Genomic DNA, 14,844 nt, shown 5'->3' with positions numbered 1-14,844 from the left:
TGCACCAGTAACCTAAGTAAACATGAATCATGGCCCATATTTAAATAGTATTCTTTACACTGTGCAGATTTTTGGAAAGCATGGTTATTATAGCGTTCAAAAGCCAGAATATTTTCTTTTTAAACGATGCCACATTTTAAAGGAACATGTCTCTGTGGGATGAGCAGCAGAGCTGACTATGTGGGTGACTCCCATGATAATTTTAACCAATGCAGACCAGCTTATCGTTGCTTTGACGACGGATCTTAACCAGAATGAACACGTGCTGGATGAAAAATAGGACACTATCCCACTTTAGTGTGCCACCGGGCTGGTGACCAGCACAAGGAGGTGGTGCCATGCTCGTTAAATAAATATTTATGTTGAATTGCCAAAATGTATTTTTTCTTCAGACTCCGAATATTTAATCCACCAAACAAGCAAATCAAAAATAATAAACAGCAAAGATAATCTGTTGTAAAATATAAGTCACCCATTGTGTTTTAAAAGCCTCCTCTGCAACAGTTTATGCATTAAAACATTTAGGAACATGTGGATTTTCCTGTAAAGCTTTTTTTTTTTTTTTTAAACCATCTAAATAGCATAGAAATTAATTATAGATCAGATTGTTTTGTCCCAAGACACAGGAATTAAAATTCACCAACTTTGAAGAAAATTATCATTTCAAGAAAAGCACCAAACTTTAAAAGGGAAACTCATCGAAGTGATCCTGGACAAGCCCCCACCTTCCACATGACAAAAGTGTACCTCGTTTTTTGTTTGAGGAATAAAAAGTGAGCTCCTTGCCTTATTTGACTACATTTTGTGTAAGTGGAGAAACAATTTAACATGTTTTTATCATACAGAGCAGGGGTGTCAAACTATTTAGTTCAGGGGCCAAATAGGGACTTGTTTGATATAAACTGCGCCACAGATTTTAGGTGGGGAAAAAGAACAATTCTAACATAATTGTGCCCTAGTTTTCAATATCAGTTTAATTCACTTCAAAAAAATATTGATTTTTTTTCACCAATTTCTGTTTCATTTAGAGTCAATTTGTGGAATTGTTTGTGGGAAATTGCAAGATTTGTGGGAAAAATTGAGATTTCTTTCCGCAATTTGCAATTAAAAATGACTGCACTCGTGATATAAACAAAGGAAAAATGCAAGAGTTTCATTTAATTGGTGAATTTGAGATAACTACAACTGGTTGGTAATTTACACAATAATTCATGTTTTCTCATTTTTACATTCTCCTGCGGGCTGAATTGGATGTCCTAAAGGGCCAGATTTGGCCCCCGGGCCTTGAGTTTGACACATGTGACACAGAGGAAATACATTAATTTAAGAAATAGGTAAAGATAGGATGGATCTTTAGCTCTCAGGTAAAATAATTACCAGTATATGTTTTAAATTCAATGTCTTCCACTTCGTAAAATATTGTTTTCCATCAAAACACTGCTTAAACACTATAATGTATTGTTCCAATTTTCATTTGAAACACAGTGGATGCAGAAAACCATGATTGGACAGGGAAGCTGAATTTTTCATGGCACTGGAGACCTGAAAATAATATACTATTAAAAACCTTGACCGCATGTCAAAAGTAATTTACTAAATTTGTTATGAGCAGCTACACCAAAGTAAGATTTTAAAAAGTGACCTCTGAACAGAAAATGTTAATAAAGCTCTTCATCACTTATTACCTGCAAGGTCATCAGTTAGCAGGAAAAAGTAGTTACAATTCAAAGGCTATTAAAACAATTATAGTTGACTTCCAGGTCTCCAAATACAACTCGGAATACTTAATATTATATGAGAAAGACTCCAGAAGCAAAACAACCTCAAGCTGAATGCAAAAAAAAACAAAAGAATGACAACAAATAACAACAAATAAAAGCACAATGACCACAAAAATTCACAAAAAAACAAAATGAAGACAAAAATACACAAGATGACATATGATACACAAGATGACACATGATACACAAAATATGAACTAGAAATACACAGAGTGACAGAGAAATATACAAAAACAACAGCATAAATGAATAAAACAAAAACAAAAGTACAGCGAATCAGAGAAAAGTAAGAAGACTTTAGCATCCGGAGCAGGGTGCTGTAAAGGAAGCAGAGAACCTGATCCTGCTTGTAGCTTTACATGTATCAGGATTATTGATTATGACATTTATCAAAGTTATTGATTATGTTAATAAATCTAGTCATCTAAAGAGGTGATGAAAGAAAGAAAAAAATGTCCAGATCGTTGGAAACACCCGCATTATAACTTCCATTCTGACAAATATCAACACGATTTTTGCATACTTTTTGTGCTGCGGTACACTACTTACAAACTGTGTTTTGCAACTTATTTTGTGTAATTGCATCTTATTAGAACATTTGATTTAGAGTTGAGGTTAAGGTTGGGCAGATAAATCAAATTGACATACATTGGTTTGCAGTTTGCTCCCAGTAGCTCCACACAAATGTGTCCCGTGTTGCAAAAAAAATGACAAAATCATGTTGCCACAAACAAAAATTTACATGTTGTAATTTTCTTGAGAGTTTCACGAACTCTGTAAGTCTCGGTTTGAACATGATGCCATCAAAACCTCCATTAAGCATTCCCTGATCTGTTAAATTATCACCAAAATGCAACTTTCAACAATTATTTGAGAGCTCCTAATTTCCATTTGAGCAACTCTTAAAGAGATCATCCACTGTTTTTACAAAACCTTTGAAATGTCCTTTTTAAAAGATCTATGCCTAACAAAACACATTATTATGCACCATATTAATTTAATTGCCTTTTAAAAATGGACTACTTTACAATTTTTGAGCCTGTGTTCCTCCATCTTGAAATCAAGTGATTGATGATGTCACATGGCCCCACTGCCTGTAAACATCCCATTGTTTTCGATTGGAGTGAAGCATTTAGCCTGATTTTTTTTTAGATCATTGTGCAACTTTTTAAATCATTTAGTAGCTTTAAGGTCATTTAGCAGCTTTTTCAGTCAAAATGACAACTTGTGCTGCCTTTGCTTGCTTTGAAAAAATCAGGAAAAGTTAAAGATGTTGATGTAAACTTCTTATGTTTACAGGAACAGAGGATAAAAAACAGTTGAAATGAGGAGTAATCATGGATTCTTCAGCCATCAGAACATCAGCCGTTTAAGGGAGAGTAAAGGTTGATTAGGAGAGCTCTTCTTCTCTGCTTATACCAAACATCAGAGTTGGAACTCTTGCCCCCTGTGGTCACAGATTTATTTTGTAGAAATCAAAAGCAGCACAAGTTGCCTTTTTTTTACTAAAAAGCTGCTGAATGATCTAAAAAGCTACTAAATGATGAACATCAGGCTGAATGTTTCACTCCAATAGAAAACAATGGGATGTTTACAGGCCGTGGGGCCATGTGACATCATCAATCACATGATTTCAAGATGGTGGAATACAGGCTCTAAAACTGTAAACTAGTCCCATTATTAAAAGGCAATTAAATTAATATGGTGGATTATAATGTGGGTTTTTTTATGCATAGATTTTCTAATAAGTACGTTTAGAAGGTTTTGTAAAAACAGAGAATCCCTTTAAATACTCCATGTATATTGCTAGTTCTCTTATTCCCATTCTTCTACCTGGAGGGCAGGGGAGTCACTCAGAGCATCTGTGTTTGGCTTTGTCTTGAATTTTTTTTTTACGCTATCTGTTCAGCCTTCACACGCTCCACCTGAGGGAAGAGGCCTTACCACAGGGTGGGGATCAATGAACTGCTGTATTGTGCTCAGTTGGTGTAGGATCTTATTTAGAAGCCCTCCAGGTGGGTTGGATCAGTGGCAAAGTCGTCCTCCATCCATTATTTATTCCCTCATTTAACACCAGCAGCAGGTCCCTCACCCACTTTCATTTGTTCAAAGACAAGTGGTGCGTAGGGTTAATTCTCCAAAGGGGTTAATATTAGGAGCATAATTGGATTCGCGTGCTGGAGCAGATGGGGTTTAAAAGATAAGGGATGTGTTGTAAACACACAAAGCCCTGTTGCTGATAAAAGATCCATTATGTTACCTGGTTCTGTGCAAAGTTATAGCCTGCTGGAACAGGGCGTCCTAGTAAAGATTATCGATCTAGCCCCTACTTCTTCAATTACATGAATGAAGAATTAGCCTTCACTGATAAAATATTACTTATTGTCCTGAAAACCCCTCCCATCCATTGCTCAACCTTTGCTGTTTATCAGACTAAAGTCCAGACACGGCTTTAATGAGCGTTTAGGAGCAGGTGGCTCGCTGCCATTTCAGATTAAAGATCTCAGACTAAACAAAAATGGTCTCACAAGACTTTGAGGAAGGAGCTGTAATGACATCTGTAATAGTTTGTGCAGACACAGTTTATTCAGAAGGATAAACAGAAAAGTTTTCAGACAAGAGATGGAAAACAACTTCCATATCATCATCTGTGCAAATGATGCAAAAGTTTTAATTGAAATTTTTAACTAATGAATAGCCTGACATTTTTATTTGTTTGCCTAATACGTCTCTTTTTTTTCTCTCTTTCTTTTTATGCACCAAACCTAGTATTTTTTTTAAAGAAATCATTTTTTCTCAGAAACGTTGGGTTTTTCACTCTTGTTGGATGATACAAATTTGGCAATCTTGGTTTAAAAAGCAGCTCTGTCTGTTTAAAACAAACATTTAATCACCATTTTGTTCTGCTTTCTAAATAATTAGCTGAGTAAAGATCATATTAGTGACATGACTTTACTACAGCATTAAGGTGGGCTTTGTATGACCAGCTGAAATGTTACAGACGCTACATTTTGTGGGAAAAACAGGACCGTTTACATATTTGTATATGGCCCTAGGGCTGGGCGATAAGGACCAAAATTCATATCTCAATATTTTTTTCTCAAAATGGCGATGCACAATATAAATCTTGATATTTCTAACTGATAGTCTTACCAGAAAGAAAATTTTGGGTCAAATTTATTAACAAACAGCTGCACAATATGTTCCGCATTTGACCCTTTCTCCTATAGGCAGGGGTTCTCAACCTTGGGGTCAGGACCCCATTTGGGGGTCCCCAAATGCCTTTAAGAAACTAAGAGTATTTTCTGAACAACTTGATCCCATTTTAGCTTATTTTTACCCAAAAATTTTCACTTTTTCTTGTCATATTTTTGCTCCTTTTAATACATTTTTGCGACAAATCCCATTTCTGACACTTCTCTATCAAATTTCAATGCTTTTTTCTGCAATTTTTTTTCCACTTTCAAGACATTTTCAGCACATAAATTCTTTCACCACTTTTCCCTCCCAAATGTTGCTTAATATTGACCCATTATTGACACTTTTAACCTCTTTTGACCATATTTTAGGACCATATTGATGATTTGTCATGCCCATTATTTGTTAGTTTAAACTAATTGTTCCTACTTTTTAAATTACTGTCTGCATTAATGTTCCATCTTCACCAAATTAAAAATATATATATATATATATATATATATATATATACACACCTCACCTTATTTTAATGTATTTGTACTGCTCAGTTTTTCTGGCCCACATGGGTAAAACCTTCTTTGAGACAAAAGGCCATTTTAGCAACTTTTGACTTTTTAACTCCTGTTTTAGCTCAACTTGTATGAACAAAATGTAGGAAGGTCAGTACATATACAACAGACATGGGGGACCCCAAATTATACGTAGAGAATGACCTCAAAAACACACAAAATGACAGAAAAATACACAAAATTATAGAGAAAAATAAACAAAAGAACTGCAATAAAAAACTCAAAATACACAAACAAGATATGAAACGTCAACAAAAATACACAAAATGACTTAAACCACAACCGTCAGACATGATAGAAATGGAAGAACCAAACACTTTAATGCAAATTTAAATCCACAATTCACAAACAATACAACAAATTTAATGAAATACCTGCCATTAAAGAATAACTGTACTTCTGCTTTAATTGTAGTATGGTCTTAAACTCTCCTATTATCTTGGGGTTAATTTGACCCCATTCAATGTTTATTATTCAAAAATTATATATATATATATATATATTATTTTTTTTTTTTTTTATTTTTTTTGCTTCATATTTCATGACTTTTACTAATTTTATGCGTACAATTGATTAAGCATAAAATTATCATGATGATAATATCCAATGTGATGACATGCATTGGTGTTCCCCTGGGGTCAATTTGACCCCAAGCTGTTTTGCAGTGTTAAAACTTGTCTGTCTGTGTGTGACCCATGTGTATTCAACAAATAAACTAAGTGCCTGACACAAAAATTAAGTCAACAATTTTCTGAAAATCATTTTCTGGAGGCAAATGCCCCTGGGGTCAGATTGACCCCAACGGTAAAAAGTGTTTATTATAGTATTGGAAATTTCAACAAAAATAATTCACCTTATGTATTTTATTCCCTTAAATATTACTATAAAAGGACATTATTGCAGAATGTTCAGCATACACATTAACAACTATTGATGTCCTTAAACGGTCGAGATACTAAAACTTTTCTTTAATTGGAAAAAAAAGGGGTGGAATAGCAGCCCAGAGATACAATCAGTCTTCTTCTGTGTTGTAAAGTGAGCACACCTAACAGCTCACTAGCCAATAATCAGGAATTAGGGATAAATGCAGCAACTGTGAAGAGGAATACATCGTTGCATTGCTCCTGTATTCAGTGTATAAAGTTCTAGCTGGTGGCTATGCTTCTGTTCTGTTTGAATGCAGGATTTAAATGTCTCTGGAGAGGTAAAGTGGGAGACTAAGAAGCGTTTTTTTTTTTTTTTTTTATGTCATGCCATAAGCTTTTCACACAAGATGTGTTCTACCCTTTAACATTTTCATTTTTCACCAGCTGAATGAATGTGGATGGTGCTTTGAAAAATAGGGGGTGAAGTCGTGATTGCTGCACAAACAATGAGAGAAACACACTCCCTGTGCCGCAATTATTCCACACACAATTAGAGGCTCAGTGGCAACATATGGAGAACATATAGATTGATCTGTGTAGCTGCTGCTTTCATTACTGTAATTGCGTTGCTTTTAATGGTAGTTTTTTGAGTATATTTTTAAACCAGTAATCTTAAATACGTTTTAAAAGAAGTAAAGGAATTCATTACAGTTCTACACCCAACTGTTACAGAGTGAATTATTCTATTTTTTTATTTAATTCGGGCACATTGAATGTAATCCGCGTGTTCTTAGTTGTTCCATTTCGGATCAAAGTCCAGCCACTTTCTATGGTTCAGGTTGGAGTTTCTACCTATTAGAGTTGATCAGTAGCTGTGCTTTTATTTTTATTTTTGAATTTAATTAATTGGTGTTATTTTATTTTGAAAAATAATTGTACATTCATGTCAACATAGGAACAATGAGGACCAATCTGAGCATTAATACACAAAACAACAAAGAGTTTTAGTGTCTTTGTTGTTTGTTGAGTATGTGTTTGCAGTCGTTTTGTATGTTTTTCTCTTTTTTTGTTGTTGTTTTGTGTATGTTTTTTTTTTGTGTGCTTTTCTGTCATTTTAGTATATTTTTGTTCTTGCTTCATGTGTTGTTGTTGCTGTTTTGTGTTTATAGTTTTTTTTGTTACGCTTTTCTCATTTATTTGTTGTTTAGTGTACAATTTTTTGTTGTTTTGTGTGCTTTTCTGTCATTTTAGTATATTTTTGTTCTTGCTTCATGTGTTGTTGTTGCTGTTTGTTTTAAAGTTTATCATTTTTATTGTTTTAATGTATTGTTGTTTTTGTATTTTTGCTGTTGTTTTGTTTGTTTTTTGTGTGCTTTTATGTCATTTTTGTTGTCTAATGTATTGTTTTGTGTATTTTTACAGTTGTTTTTCACAATTTTTTTGTGGTTTTGTCTGCTTTTCTGTCATTTTGATATATTTCTGTTGTTGTTTAATGTATTGTTGTCATTGTTTTGTGTGATTTTAGAGTTGTTTCTGTCTTTTTAGAGTGAGTTTGTGCATTTTCTGTTATCATTTTCTGTCATTCTGTATAGTTTTGTTGTTTGTGTGTGTCACAAGTTATTTTGTGTGTAGTTGTTTTGTTTTATTTTTCAATAATTCATTTGTAGTCATCTTGTGTTTTTTGTTGTTGCCTTTTTGTATATTTGTGTGGTTTTTTGGAGCCATTTGTGTGTTGTTTTTTGCTCGTTTTTGGTATTTCTTTGGTGTGTTTCGTATTAATCTTGCTCAATAACTTTGGGGGTCGCTCTATAGGGTGAGTTAAATCATGTCCATCCCCTAACCTTCACACGCCCTTCAGCAGATGTAGTGCTTACAGTAGCAGCTGTGAACGACCTGGGTAGAAATTGAGGGTTTAGTTATAAAGGCCTTTACTTGAGAGGATTATGTAGTGGCCCAAAAATTGTCCTGGGGATTTCATTAATCCTTACATTGCTGCACCAACCATTACTGCCCATCACCTCCATGTAAACACCACCAACACTCCTAATCATTTACAGATGCATCGTTTTTAGAAATCACATTCTGTGTATGACACAATATCCTAAAATCACAACGTGTATTATTAGCATTGCATTTCTGAGAAAAGGGGCGTCGCACCACTTACAGGAAGATGAATTTCCACACCGGCGTAATCCCCCTGCATCCACACACACACATCTTTTTATGGTAATAATCAATGTGTGAACTTGAAAAACAAATTAGAGCTGGAAACGTCTTGTAGAATAAGAATACAAGCTAAACCACGCAAATAGGAAAGCTATAATAGGGCTATGTGCAATAATGTTAGCACTTTAACAACCAACCAGGCTCAGGTGCAATTTTTTATTTAAGACAAAATATTAGCACTTATGCACTTTAGCTGCAATGGTCACTTTATTTGCATTCTGTCCCAAGCTAAACGTTGTTATATTTCAGTATGTCTGATTTTGGAGTTGTCTGTTTTTTTTTTTTTTCTCATTTTTTTAAATGTACTTACCCAACATCAACCTGACGGGGACTACAGATGGAAACTAGCCTGTGGCTACAATCTGGTGCATTTACATACATATTGGTCCAACATCGTGTATTGTCCCTTGTCAAAAATAAATAAATCGTGTTGTGTTCAAGACCACACTCTCCGAGACCAAGACTTGCCCGAGACCAGAATGCACCAAGACCAAGACTTCTGGGAGCCGAGACCGAGTCAAGACCAAGACCATAAACATTTTTTTTTTTAAATTTAAAAAATATATAAATAAGTAAAATTATGACAAGGTTCGACAGTTAAATAACATTCTCAATAGTTTTAGTTTCTTTTAAATACATTTGACAAAAAGGTGCTGCAAAAAATGAACTAAAATACTAAAACTACTACTGCTACTGATAAATTCACAATTATTTTACATATTTGAAAACAAGATTTTTATGTCAGCTCAATGTACAGCAAGTGTTTAAAAGTATTTCTGCCAAGAAATAACATGGCTGGCATCACGCTTACTTTTTCTCTTTTTTTTAACAACAAAACAAACAAAATTAAAATACTTTGACTAAAATGTCAAGAATTGAACAAAAAATCTATCAACAAAACTACTTCCAACCCCAAATACATTGTGAATAGCACTATAAATAAATAAATAAATAAATGAATAAAATGATGACAAAAAACTATCCATATTCATGTGACATCACATCACACTACAAAGACTATGTCATTATTCCATTTAATAGTTATTTATTGTATTCCAAACGTTGGTACAGATACAGGCAACCAATGGTTAGGCTTTTTTAAACGAGCCCAATTCTTGACATTTTAGTCAAAGTATTTTAATTTTGTTTGTTTTGCTGTTAAAAAAAAGAAAAAAGAAAAAAAAGTAAGCGTGATTGCCCTCTATGGGTTAAAACCCCCTATTACAGTCAAAGTTTGCTATTGTGATTTGTGATGTTTTGGAAGCTTCTTAGGTCACTGTGGCCCCGCCCCCTCCTATAGAAATTAGCACATGTGGATTAATACAGTGAGTACTGTTTTAATTGCTACAGTAGCCCCGCCCACAATCAGGGATTTTTTTTACTTCAATGTCCTCCCAAGTGGCACGTCAATGAAATGAAATCCATCCATTATTTTCATAGAGCTAAATTACTGCATCAATACTTAGACAGTACAATGTTTAATATACTAAGTGTTGTCAAGTTAAATGCATGTTGTTGTACAATCATTTTGTATTGATGATACATTAGTGCAGTGCTATTCAACTAATGTCCGCTAAACACTGTACACAGGCGGCTTTGTGACACTTCACAGTACTTTGTGACAGTTTGCGACACTTTGTGACAGTTTGCGACACTTCATGACGTTTTCCGGCAGTGCTGCTTACAGCGCATATGGAAAGAGAATGGTCCAGCTGCAGACCTGCAGGCCCTCCAAACCACGCCCACTGTGGCGGCGTCAACGGAAATGAAGCGTTTGCAGCGTACAAAACATAAACCAGCAATGTAGCAGCTAGATTTAAGATGATAATCAACATTTCAATAAAGATAAACTATAAACTGAAAACGCTTGCTTTAAACGACCAGCAGAGCTCTGCAATCTTCTCCCACGCTTGCACGCTGCAGCAGAAAGCAACCATAGCTTCTCTCTGAGTAGCATTGATACTCACGAATAGCAAACAGTCATTTACTGATGTGGAAACGATGAAATAATGCATAATTTTTCTGTTGATGAGGTGGTAACAGACAAAGTCAAACAACAGGTAATATCTTCCGTTAAGGGATTTCCTGTGAGAATGGTGGATGTTTTAGCCACAGACATTTTCAGTTTACTTATTTTTGCACTTTTTAACCAGCAGTTGCTGTGATTATCATTAAACTTGAAGCTGCTGGTGTTTTTTATTACTTGTACAAAAAACAAACTGCTGCTGTTACTGTTATTTAAAACGGATGCTGGTCATGTTTTTCAGTTGTTATTTTTTTATCATTTCTTTCACAGAAAAAAATAATTTAAGCTGAAGCTAGTTATGTTTTTTTTTAAAATGTCTTGCAAAAAAGCCAATAGAATTATGTATTTGTGACTATTCTTTTTATTTTTAAATGTTTTATTATTTTTTCAAGTTAAACCTGAAGCTTGTTTTGTTGTTGTTTTTCAATTTCTTGCACAAAAAGCCTGAAGGTGCTGTTCATTTTATTTAATGAAACAGAAATTGGTCATGTTTATTTATTTCTTGCACTTTTTAACCAGCAGGTGCTGTGATTATAATTTAATTAAACTTGAAGCTGCTTGTAATTTTTATTACATGTACAAAAAGCCAACTGGTGCTGTTTATAGAATTTGAAGAGTTCAATAAAATATTGAAAATGTGTTTGTGCTTTGTGTAAGTTTACTACGAAAGCAACTGTAGCAGGAATGTCCGACAATATGGCCCACAGCAAAGTGTAGTTGAATACCCCTGCATTAGGGATTGAGTGAGTTGGGGACCTGGGGATTGAAACTCACTCAGGGCCCCAATTTGGTCAGGGCATTCTGCATCCAACCCCCCCGTGTTAGCCCCTTAGCCACTAAGACTAGCTGCTACATTGTTAGGACGTCACAAATAACAACATCATGAAAGTGAAAAATACAACAGAAAAGCCTTTATGACAGACATGGGCAACTGGTGGTCCTCAATTTATTTTATGTGGCCCCCAAAGTAAATGTACAAAATGACAGAAAAAAAAACATAAAACAAAAGCACAAAAATGTTACAAATTACAAATAATTACAACATTGCAGGGAAATACAATAAAAAACAAGAACAACCCAGAAAATACTCCAAAAACACACAAAAATGCACAAAATAACAACTGTAATACACAAAAGACTCATAAAACATACATTTTACAGGAAAATACACAAAAGGACAATATTAATGCACAAAATTAATCCAAATAACACTAAACAACATCAAAAATACAAAAAGAATGACTCCACAGTACTAACAAACAAGCAAAACAACAACAGCAATACACAAAATTACTCCAAAAAATGCAAAATGACAACATAAATACACCATGAGTCCAAAAAATATACATTTTACAGGAGAGGTACACATAAGGACCACATAAATGCACAAAATTACTTCAAACAACAGAAAATGACAACAAAAGTAGACAAAAAGATAAAACACAAAAAAAACGACATCAGGGATACACAAAAAATAAAAATAAAAAAAAATAAAAACATACATTTCACAGGCAATATACACAACAACAGAAATGCACAAATGCCTCATAACAACAAACATTCACAGAATAACAGAACACACACAAAGTTACCAAAAAACCTCTGGGTCATTATTCTGAATTATGAATGTTAATAATGTGGCCCTTTCATCAAACAAACACATTTTTGTGGCCCCTGCTGTGATAAGAAGTTTTCCACCTCTGATTTATAGCTTCTCCCATTCTAAACTGAACGCTGATATTTCTCAGTGCTCCAACACTTGTTGTGTGGCATATCGTGCTGCACTCTGCTTTTATATTCCACACACACATTTAGCTGCCCTTCCCTCCTCAACCCACAGCCATTGTTTCAAACGACCGTGCAGGTGTTATTATCCTCACTCTCATTTCAATAGGAGTGACCCAAGGTCAGCGATGACAGCTTTGAGACTGGAGACAGAGAAACCTGCTCCCTGCAAACATCCCAGTTTGATTTAAGGAGCTGCAGTGGAGGGGCCACATTTGCAGGATAACTGCAGCATCGGGGGCAATAAACTCCAACGCTCAACGTCGAAAAACTTGGCTTCGGTTAAAAAAGCTCTTTGACTAAAAAGGAAAAAAAAAAAAACACTTGGCAAGTAAAAACACTTGTTCTCATAATACTTTGTTGATGAATAGTACATCAACGTTGAAAGGTCAGAAGGTTCCGTGTGGAGTAATCTCCACACTGCTCATAAATGTAATAAGGCCATTTCTTTTTTTTTGTCCCGCATACAGAAGCAGTTGGGCCGTAACCCTTCGTCTTTCCGGCATGAATGAATAACTCACTACTGTAGAAGCCTTCAGTCAGTCCCACGTCGCACATTAACAAGAAGAATGGCAGCTGATGCATTTGAAAAGAAATGTAATGGAGAATGGGTGCCATGGACTCTCCGATATTAATTTCTCAGAGGGCACAGAGTGCTCCGTGGCATCAGATAAAATCTAATTAGTCCCACATTTCATTTGAGAGAATCAGCACCAGCGAACCTGGACCAGAGGTGAACTCAGGTCACAGCCTTAATGATAAGTCAGATTTAATGCCAAAAGACAAATCAATCACACCTGTAGGCTTCTGCTGAACGAGGGGGTTTCATATGGTTTCCCCCGTTACAGACTGCACGCTAAACGCAGATAACATTATGACAAACCCATCAGTGATGGACTCTGTCCTGAAAGCTTTCTTTTTTGTGTGCGTCATAGAACATTGAGATCCTGTTCCCACTTCAGTGTGTCCCATCATGCATCACTGTAATAAGAACTGACCACAGCAGGGTGGGGTAGAATCAATAGAAGCTATAGGTTTTTTGATGCTCTAAACTAGTTCATGCTTTATAACTTAGAAATTCCCATATGTTGGAAATTGTATACTAACATCCTACTCATCAGGGTTGGGGCCAATTATATTTGTAATTTGCGTAATTGATAATTACAAATAGTTATAGCATAATTATAATGGTAATTGTAATTTTAAAAATCTGTTTCTGTCGTAATTTTAATTGAATTGTAATTGAGTTCAGATAACCCTTCCACTGGAGAAGATCACCTATGTGTTGAAGGGCAGACAGAGTGTATGGGGCCATTCATGTTCTATGTTAAAGGCCTTTGAGCGTGGGAAATAGTGCAATGGTTTGCTTTATCTTTGTTATGTCTTCTAATGGGCATATTTTTTTTTTTTTTTTTTATGTATGTTATGTGTTATGTTCTAAAAAAATTTTTTTTGGAAAAAAAAAAAAAATGTAGTGTGTTCACATGAATCACGTGTCGAACTCATGGTCCGGGGGCCAAAAAAAACCGCGTTCATTTACATAATACAGTTGTGGCAAATGGGCTTCTGCCTGAATTTTTTTCTGTACAAAAACGTGTATTTTTGGCGTTTACTATTATCACCAAACTTGCTGCAGTTGATGTCTATACATTAGTTCAAATTTTTCTTCTTTTATAGCTTCGTCGTTAATGAGAATGTAAATTTCTATTTCTTTTTTGGTGGATTCCTACAGATTTCTGTATATTATTATTTACTATATTTATTATCATATATTTACAAAATATCACATAATCTGTAACCACTAAGGATTCTACTTTAATCTGAATAAAAATTTGCCATGTAGGTCATGTTGAAGTTTAGAAAAAACTTTTGTTTTTGTTATCGTTATATGATTTTGGCAAAAAGTGGCTGAGGCTTGAGAGATTATTGTTAAACAGTAAAAAAACCCCTCAAAATTCTTACTGTAGAGTATCCAATTCGGCCCGCAGGAGAAAGTAAAAATAACGAAGAAACATGACAGATTACGCAAGAAATGTAGGAACGTTTTTAATCAACCACCTCGTGATGTATTGCGAGCGGAACGTAAAATCGTCTTGGGACCAAGCTAAAAATCAACACACCCCCATTTCAAATAAAAGCATCTCTTTTGTCTTCCAATAGCTTTTAACTCTCTTGTTTGAAGTTCACACAACAACAGGTCTCCAAAAATGTCAGAAATGTCGAATGAAATGTGACTTTTGAGTTTTATGGATCAAATGAGCACATGTTCTTCCACTTGGTCACTTTCTCACTTAAATGTTTGCAGACTTTCAAAGGTGGAGATTCAACAGAGATATTTAGCCTCAGCGTGATTCAGGTTTTTATCGTTATAGTTCCAAATGCATAGGAAACTT

The sequence above is a fragment of the Gouania willdenowi genome, chromosome 4 (genome assembly GCF_900634775.1).
Source record: "Gouania willdenowi chromosome 4, fGouWil2.1, whole genome shotgun sequence".
NCBI classification, from domain to species: Eukaryota; Metazoa; Chordata; class Actinopteri; order Blenniiformes; family Gobiesocidae; genus Gouania; species Gouania willdenowi.
Note: the sequence above shows the minus strand (reverse complement) of the source record.